This window comes from Gekko japonicus, unplaced genomic scaffold (genome assembly GCF_001447785.1).
Source record: "Gekko japonicus isolate JY-2015 unplaced genomic scaffold, Gekko_japonicus_V1.1 scaffold70, whole genome shotgun sequence".
Taxonomy (NCBI): Eukaryota; Metazoa; Chordata; class Lepidosauria; order Squamata; family Gekkonidae; genus Gekko; species Gekko japonicus.
In genome coordinates, this window is record NW_015167529.1 from 294880 (window position 1) to 304356 (window position 9477).

Consider the following 9477-nt stretch of genomic DNA (forward strand, 5'->3'; position numbering starts at 1 on the left):
CAATGAGGCCTTTCTTCTTATAGGGTTGTAATAATAAAGATTCAAATTTTGTGGTGGGTTCCATTATTGTCTGTTTAAATTTTGTGGTGTTTATTAGGTTCTGAATCTGTAGATATTCAAACCATTTAATTCTAATTTTGTGCTTTCTTTCTAGAGCCAGTTTCGTGAGTGTTCTTCCGTATTGGACTACATCTATTATTCTTGTGATGTTTTTTCCTTTCCAAGTCAGGTACGTATCGAATTCTTTAGCAGGTAAAAACCAGTTCTGTCCGGTGAAAGTACATATTTTAGAATACATAGAAGAAAGTTTTGTTTTAAATTTGTACCATATTTTTATATTAGTTTTTAAATACGGGTTAGTAATTTTTTTAAGAGCTTCTGTACTTTTATGATGCCACAGTATTTCTCTAATAAAATTAGTATTATAGTTATCATGTTCTATAGTGTTCCATTGTGGATTCGCCTTGTCATGATATAGTTTAACAATATGTGCTATATTCGTGGCAGCATAATATAAATGTAGGTCGGGTACTGCTAGCCCACCAGATGCATGTCAGTTCATGCACATTACATGCTGCCAACAAATTCTTCATATTTACTTTATTTAAAACATTTTTATGCTACCAGAGTCCACAAGGCGGTGAACATAAGAAACATTAATGCATTTAAACAGTTAAAATGCAGGCAAAATTACAAAATTCAATTATAAACACACAAGAAAATAAACTACAAAGAGGGCCAATAACTGTTATTGGGCTAAGCCAGACAAAACAAAAAAAATCTTCACCTACTGGTGAAAGACATCAATAGAGGGAGACAAATCAAGAGTTCCGAAGTTTTGGTGCCATGATGGAGAATGCCCTTTCTTGGGCTACCACCCATCTAGCTTCTTATCTATCCAAGACAATTTCATTCCACCTTTCCACCAAAAAGCTTACTAATTTTATCCACACAACAATCCCTGTGAGGATGGTAAGACCAAAAGAAAGTGACTGGCCCACAAACAGCCTACAAGCGTTGTGGCAGAGTAGAGATTTGGACTCGGGCCTCCCAAAATCCACACTCTAAACACTACATCACACTGTCTGCCTACCTGCTGTGAAGACTGAAGAGATCTTTGCTCAGTAACTCAATTGCAAGTGAGCTGGAAACTGTACACTATAGACCTGCCTAGATTCCAGTGTTCATACACCATATTTTTAAAGAAATGAAACAGTAGTACCTGGGCTCAAATCTGCCCAGAAGTCATGTCTCCACACCTAGCAACCTTGGCTACGGTGTGCTCACATGCACATTTCAGTCACCTGACAAAAGCAACATCAAGCGATGACTTGCTTGTGTAAGTGAGCTACCAGATCCAGCACCGCAGACAGAACTTTCACATCACATCAAGAGCTTCTTATCATCTTACAAATCACTGGTAATTTCAAGAGAGAACATCTAGCCTTTTTCTATTGTCCATTGGTTTTAAAGAAATAAAAAATGACTGACCTCTTCTCCAAAGAACGTACAATCTACATTTTGACAGGAAGGAAATGGGGGAAAGAGGTGATAGCAATGAGACGCAAAGGCGACAATGGATGACTGTGAGCAAATGGAAGTGCAATTGTGCTTAAGCACATGCTTAGACAACTTGTCAATCAGTGCCTTTTCATCATCATGGCATAACTGTGACTAGTCCCAATACTGGGACAGATGTGCTGGGGCAGGCCGCAGTTATCACGCACCTCTATTCTTATTTCACTTACCCTTTCCTAAGCATTGCATTCCAAAACATTTGCTCTGAAGGATAAACCCAGTTTTGTTGAGAAAAAGCTCTAGGGATAGTAGATTCTTCTCTTGTGGAAGAGAGTGAAAATGGTTGACCGGGGATGGCAGCTGATTATTTATTTATTAAGATTTATACCCCGCCCTCCCCGCAGAGCGGGCTCAGGGCTGCTTACAAGGGGCAAAGCCCATATAAAACAGATAAAAGCAATAAAACATTAATGACAATTAATGACAGGAGGTGGCATCTAAAAAAATAAAAGAAAAATGAGAGTAGTGAATATTTGATAGAACAGAGAGCAATCTGCAGATTTTAACTTTGTTTTTTTCTTTGAATCTAGCCCCATGTCCCAGCAAAATGTTTATCCAATTCCTTCTGTAGGCATTTTACTTCACCCAGGCTTTATCATTTCCTGATAAGCTTTCCAAAACCCCTTCCTTTTACATCCTGCCGCCTCGACCCCAGCTGTGTTCAAATGCTCTGTTTTGCATTTCAGAATAGCAGCTGCTCCAAAATACTACCAGTAGGCCAGTTTCACAAATGGCAGATGTAAAGAAAGTCACATACCAGAAGATCCTACCTATTCTTGAAAGCAGTCTCAAATGGACAAATACAGTTTCCAAGAGCAATGCCAGTGTGGCTGCCCTTTTTCAGCCTAAAGGGTTAGGGTTTGTCTAAACTTCTGTGTTATCACCATACATACATGTCAAAATATTAAGCCTCTATAAATGTGTATTAAAGAACTATAACACATGCATCAAAACAGCTGTTGCTTTTGTAAGAAGTTTAAACCAGCACTCTTACATCTCACAGAAAATGTACTGGAAAGAAAAAGAAAGTTACCATGTTTCTGGGATCAAGCTTCTCATGCATCTGGGACTTCACAGGACATTCAACATATTCATATTCAGGGCTCTTTTTGTAGAAAAAGCCCAGCAGGAACTCATTAGCATAATAAACCACACCGAACAGCAGAAACTCATTAGCATATTGGGCCACACCCCCGACAGCACAGCTCATTAGCACATTAGGCCGCACCCCCATGTTACCAGAAGTGTGCTCATCCAGCCACACCCACCTTTTGCTTCTTATTCTGTTTACCTTGTTTGTTGTCAAAACCCAGGGCTTTTTTGTAGCAGGAACTCCTTTGCATGTTAGGCCACACACCCCTAATGTAGCCAATCCTAATGAGTTTCTGCTGTTCGGTGTGGTTTATTATGCTAATGAGTTCCTGCTGGGCGTGGCCAACTCGGGAGCCAGCCTGAACTCCGTTCCTGTGCGTTCCTGCCCAAAAAGAGCCCTGCATATGCTCTTTCTTGATGCACAGGACCAGAAACATTCTGGTTCTCATCAAGACTGCCAGCTGATTTCATGTGCATGGGGCAACCTAAAAAAAAACAAGCATGCAATTATGCAACATAATTTGAATTCAAAGGCAACTGAACTAGGAGCTTCATTTTCCATTAAGCCCTTAACTGAAACTTTACTCCTGCTGCTATATATACAGTGCTATGCAGTGTGGCTTGAAATAGATTTAGCATGGTTGGGAGATACTTGGAAGAGCAATTTCTGGAGTAATTCCATGATCTAGAAATACAGATCTTTTCCCTTTCTTGGTACTGGTGGGAAAGGAAGAGGGGAAAAGGAGGGTCCAGCAACTAAATTCTCCTGTCTTCACTGTCTGGTCAGGAACCTGCACATGGAATCAGGCCAGCTGCCACCAAAAAATGGAGGGCACAGATGGGAGACTGTGCAGTACCTATTGTCCCTGTAACTGCACTCCCACCACGGAGACAAGGAAAGCACAAAGAATTTTTCTCTGTAGTCTCTCTCCTTGGAGCAAGGCCACAACAGAAGAGCATAAACCTCTCATCTCTTTCTGCCTAAAAACAAAAAGGAAGAGAGCCACATGCATGACCTAGTTGGCAGTGGAATTCTCTCTCAAACAAAGCACAGAGGCCAGCTACACACATGGCTTACAGCAGTGTAACTTACTTTCCATTCAGATATTTTACAAAGAACAATTACTGTTTATACCACAAAAGTATGGCAAATTACTAACCTAGTCTAAAACTCAAAACTATTAACATTTAATGAGTTCTCTGAAAATGTGGCCCATCTTTTTAAGAATATAAGAAGAACCCTGCTGGATCAGCCCAGTGGTCCATGTAGACCAGCATCCTGTTTCACACGGTGGCCAATGAGTTACTCTGGAGGGCTAACAACAAAGCATAGAGGCTGAGGCCTTTGCCTAATGTTGCTTCCTGGCACTGGGATAAAGAGGTTTACTGCCTCTGAATGCAGAGGCTCCCTATAGTGACCTTGGCTAGTAGCCAAGGGTAATACCTATTCTCCATGAATTTGTCTAATCCCCCTTTAAAGCTGTCTATGCCCATGACCGTATCTACATCCTCTGGCAGCAAATTCTACACTTTAATCACTCATTGAGTAAAGAAGTATTTTCTTTTACCCATCCTGAATCTACTGCCCATCAACTTCATTAGATGTCCTCCTCTCTTGTTCAATTGCACAGTCGAGTCCGACTCTTCGCAACCCCATGAACCACACCACACCACACCAGGCCCTCCTGTCTTCCGTCATGCTCCGGAGTTTGCTTAATTTCATGTTTGTTGCCTCGATAACACTGTCTAACCATCTCATCCTTTGCCGTCCCCTTCTTCTTTGACCTTCAATCTTTCCAAGCATCAGGGTCTTTTCCAGTGAGTGCTCCCTTCTCATTTGGTGGCCAAAGTATTTGAACTTCAGATTCAGTATCTGGCCTTCTAGGGAACAGTCACGGTTGATTTCTTTTAGGATTGACTGATTTGATCCCCGGCAGAAGAGTTGGGAACCTCTTCTGCATGCTACGATTAGCAACGATTCAAGGAAATTTTGGGCCATGATATCGGAGGCATTTGGCAGGAACAGACTTGTGAATTCCTCAATTACTAATAAGGACTGGCATGAACATTTTGAGAGAGTTTTTACGGCCAATAGAGTGCCAGAGGGTGAAGATATTGAGATTAGGCTAGAAGAGTGCCCGGAATGGCCACCGGTGCAAGCTGATGAGATTGAAGCTTTAATTGTACAAATTAAGTCCGGGAAGGCCCCGGGCCCGGATGCAATTCCTCCTGAGGCTATAAAAGCGTTTCCAGATTGGTGGGCTCCCTTTTTGGCGACCCTTTTTACCGCCATAGATAGATCAGGTGAAATGTCTGAAGTTTGGACGAATGCTACAGTAGTGCCATTCTTTAAAAAAGGTAACCGTGAGTTGCCCAGTAATTATAGGCGGATCAGCCTCCTCTCTACGATTGGGAAACTCTATGCAAGACACCTGGCAATTAAGCTCAATGCTTGGGTATCTGAACAACGGATACTGGGAATTGAACAAGCCGGTTTCTGTCAGGGGAAGTCCACCTTAGTCCACTGTATAGTCTTAAGTCACCTAGTAAATAAATATCATAAAGGGAAAGGAAGCAAGTTAATTGCTACTTTCCTTGATCTGAAGGGTGCTTTTGACTCTGTGCCTAGGGAGCTGTTATGGAAAAAATTAATGAAGCTGGGGATGGATTTAAGACTGTTATTCTTGATTAGGAAACTTTATACTGATACACCTTCTTAGAGAGCTGGGAAAGGCGTCCGTCATCGTTGTGCCGTAGACCCCACCTTGATTGAATCTGTGCAGATTTCCACAGCAGGAAGGATAATGCAGTACACAGCCCTTCCTACTGATGTGGAATCTGTCTGTATTCTGACTAGTGGGGCTCTCTCCTGCTGTCCCTCACCTCTCTTGCTCCTCTTCTCAAAGTACTGTTCAAAAGCACTTGATGGAAGCTTGTAGACCTTCTTACAAAACCAGACCTCTAGTGAACTCTAATGAAAATCAGCATTCAGCATTTCTCTTACAGAGCTGCAGAATAACAGCAACTCAAACAAATCAGTTTTCTCCAGTCAGCTACCACTGAAGTAAAAAACCTGATTTCAGGTTAATAGGTGGCTAATTCTTCACCTGATGGGCTGGTATGTCTCAGTGGGTGGAAAAAAGTTACCTTTTCATTTCAACATCAACAATTGCCCCCAAGCTACACATTTAGGGCCTAAAATCCTTGTCCTATTAACACATGGTTATAACAAGCAAACTCTCTGTACACAAACTATTTTAGAACTACTTTTCAAAAGCTCTGCTTGTTTTAGCTCAGTGAGGAAATTACCTTCCATTTTCTTCTGGTGCATGGGACACTGTGAAGGAGCAGTCTGAGGCTGTTCAGATACATCTGCTTGGAGTGCTGCCGAAGGAGAAGATGCAGACAGACCCATGGCCAATTTTTCTTTCAACTCAGATTTGGGGACAGGACATCTGAAATGCAAAACAGAGCATTTGAACACAGCTGGGGGGCAGGGCAGCAGGAAACAAGCAGGTAGGTGAATATCATCAAAAACACTGTCTGGCGTCTGCCTCCATTCTCCTGGACTCACTCAAGAAGAGTTGGGGGTGTGCCTTTTACCCTGGGCAGCTGGGAAAGGGAGATCCGCTCCATATTAGGGGCTTCTCAAGGAAGCATGGACTTGTGGGATGAGCAGAGAATTGGCAGAGACAGCTGGCCCTCCCTCTGTCCCAAGAGGCTGCTCCCACCCAGCTGATGAGAAGAAAAGGGAGGCATGACCACCTTGATGAGGCCAGGGGGGAGAGGAGTGGGGATTTCCCCACTAGCAAGGGCATCACTCTCCCTCCCAGGACAGGTCTCTGACAGCTAAGAGACACTAGCCAGAAGGAGAGCCAAAAGAGGGTAAATGGGAGGGACTGAAACCCTCCCCTCAAGCTTGCTCTGCACACGCGGCCTCTCCCAGGGGAGTGAAACTCTGGAGGGTGATGTAGTCCCAGAGGGAACCACCAGCTCATCACTTTCTCACAAACAATACGCATGAATTTTACAAACTATATAACCTACAAGGTTTTTAAAAAATAAAATAAAAATGAAGTTTAGTCCAATATCTCCCTTTAAAAATAATGTACACATTGCATATATACAACCACAACATTAGGAAGTGCTTCCAGTATGGCAAGATGACCTCTCTATAATTAGGGTGATTATTCAAACCCTTCCCTCAGACAACATTTTTTACAAAGCACAGAAGTAATACCAATTCCTCAAAGGACATGTTGTGTAATTCTACCTCATCGACCAGACAATTTCAAATATGTTTGTCCCTTTTCCTCCCCACCAAGTTTAAGCCCATTTTAAAGCTAATATCAAACACTCAGAGAAGTTCGACATTGAGATGGGAAGCAATAATAACCATTAAGTTTTAAAAACCATTATACTGCATTGTTCAAGCAGGTGCATGAACAGTACTGAAAGCAAGCAAGCAGCCATGCAGAGTGCCAGCATACGGGTTTCATGGCAAGTTTCAACACTTTGGGAGGACACTGTGCACAAAGCCACCTTATATCAAGTCAGACCACTGGGCCATGTAACTCACAGCAGCTCTGGGTCTCAGGCAGAGAAAGAGCCTTCTTCACAATGGTTACCTGAGATTCATTACCTGGAAATACCAGGACTGGACCTGGGATTTTCTATGTGCTCTTGGCACTTATCATGAATAATGTTCAAGAATGGAAATCCTAGGGCTCAAGACTGCAAGAAAAAACCTACCATGTACCTCTGAAAGAGCCCTGGATTATCTCATAGTCTTTTTGCAGCAAGAATATGGGGGGGGGGAGTTCAGCAAGATAAGAACTTATCTCCTTCTTAACAGTGTGCTGGAATGTCCGCCATATTGTCTAGGAGCCCTGAATTATAAATGAGCGAAGGTGGGCTACAGCTGCTCCATAGAAAGAGGAAGGCACTTTTTGTGTACTACACATACTGTATGTAAGACACACATATCTTTTACCGTGTAATACATGTTCCTATCTATTTTTTTTAAAGGGACATACAGTGAAAGAGGGGAGGAAACGGCTTTAACTGAGGGAGCTACAAGGAGAATAATGACTATATTGACAAGATCTTTTTTTCTACAAGGGATGACTGCTGATGGAAGCACTGCAATGTCTATTGCTCATTACCCTCACAATATTCCTGATTTTCAGCACACTCCTGTTCTAGATTTGCCTGCAGCCACCCCAAAAGGGATCAGATCAACACGGTAATGGAATCACAACCTCTCAGTCTTGCAGAGCTTCCAAATAATGTTAGAGAATAAACTTGATATTTTGCTTTATGGACTTATATTTATTGCTACACACAATGGACTAGTAAGAAACAACAACCTGAGAAGAGAGCCCCCATTGCAGATCTAGTTGTGATCACATACAACACATCCATGTTTTGTTCCTACATTGGCATTTCCTGCCAAATGGACATTTGGTTTACAATAGGATGGCCGGCTTGATCAACACTTCAATGAAGCATCCTGACGCCAAGGTTTCACACCTGCCTAGATGTCGTCCTTTGAGTAAGGTATTAGATTTCAATATTGGCCACTCCTGTTAGGTAACCACCCCTCCCTCCATGCAACCAATAGGATTGTTTTTGGGACGGACTAACAGGGAGGTGGACCAGGAGGTTGTCATGGCCACCACCCACCTCCTGGATCCCCCGATAAAAGAAGAGAACCAGTCACATGGTCTCTCTCTCTCTCCTACTTGATCAACTAGCATCTCCCGCGCAACAACCCCTGTCTGCTTTTAACCCCTCTTAAGTCCCACTTGCTATCCCCAACCCTTGCCTCCACTGCCCACACGTTCTGGCTGGTTCTGGTCGTGTGTGAATTTCCTTAGTTTTCTATTTCTCCCCATCCATTCTTCATTGGAACAACAAAGCTGCGAAGACAGATAAGTATCACCCATCATCACCCTACCTGCTAATGCAACTGTATTTCTAAGGAACTTGATTGAATGTGTGAGTGCACCAGTATTGTTTGTATGAGATTTATTTTCTTAAGTAAAAGACATCTATTTTAACCACACCAGCCTCGAAATCTTTTACTGGTAACTCTTGGTGGGAACAGGACCTTAGTATAGTTGGCAAGCACCCATTTATAAATTGCCAATTGCTGTAAATAAAGCAATTCGGCTAACAATAAATACTGTATACTGGAATTACATATAGAATCCCTGCATACAAACAATATATTAATTTATGCACAAGGTTGCCTATGGAATATCACATGTATTAACTGCATGTACAGTTTTTTACTTCCATGTAGGAAGTTGGTCACACGTAAAGCAGTCCTACATCTGAGTATTTTGGGCTGGTGGCAGTAATTACTGATTAACGGTTACAGGATGGTTGGAATCCTTCCTGGGATACAGAAACCACAGAGGATCAGGTATTGAGATTCAGGTACCCAAAGGCCAGAAAAATGCAGAAAAACACAGCTTGTAAGAGTGCGTACAGACTAAGTACTAGGAGGAGAAAAAAACACAATTCTTTGCCATAAATAATCTCCACACCCTAGGAGAGGCAGATGAAGGGGACAACAATCTGGGGGCAGATATTTTACTATTGGGCAGAGAGATAGGTACCATTTGAGTGTACTGGACAGTCCTAAGGTCACCTTGTCAGGTAGTGTCTTTTACTATATTAAATACACAAAACACATTCCAAATACATGAAATTTAAAATATTAGTCCTTGGGGAATATTTGGGAGTCTTGGACAGTCTCAGGGTCACCTTGCTCAGCAATGTCTTTAACGTGTATTCAGC

The 9477-nt window shown here is 42.3% G+C and overlaps 1 pseudogene; it reads right to left on the reverse strand.

Moving 5' to 3' along the window:
- LOC107112224 overlaps nucleotides 1–9477 on the reverse strand; it is a 23539-nt pseudogene that overhangs the window by 2355 nt on the left and 11707 nt on the right.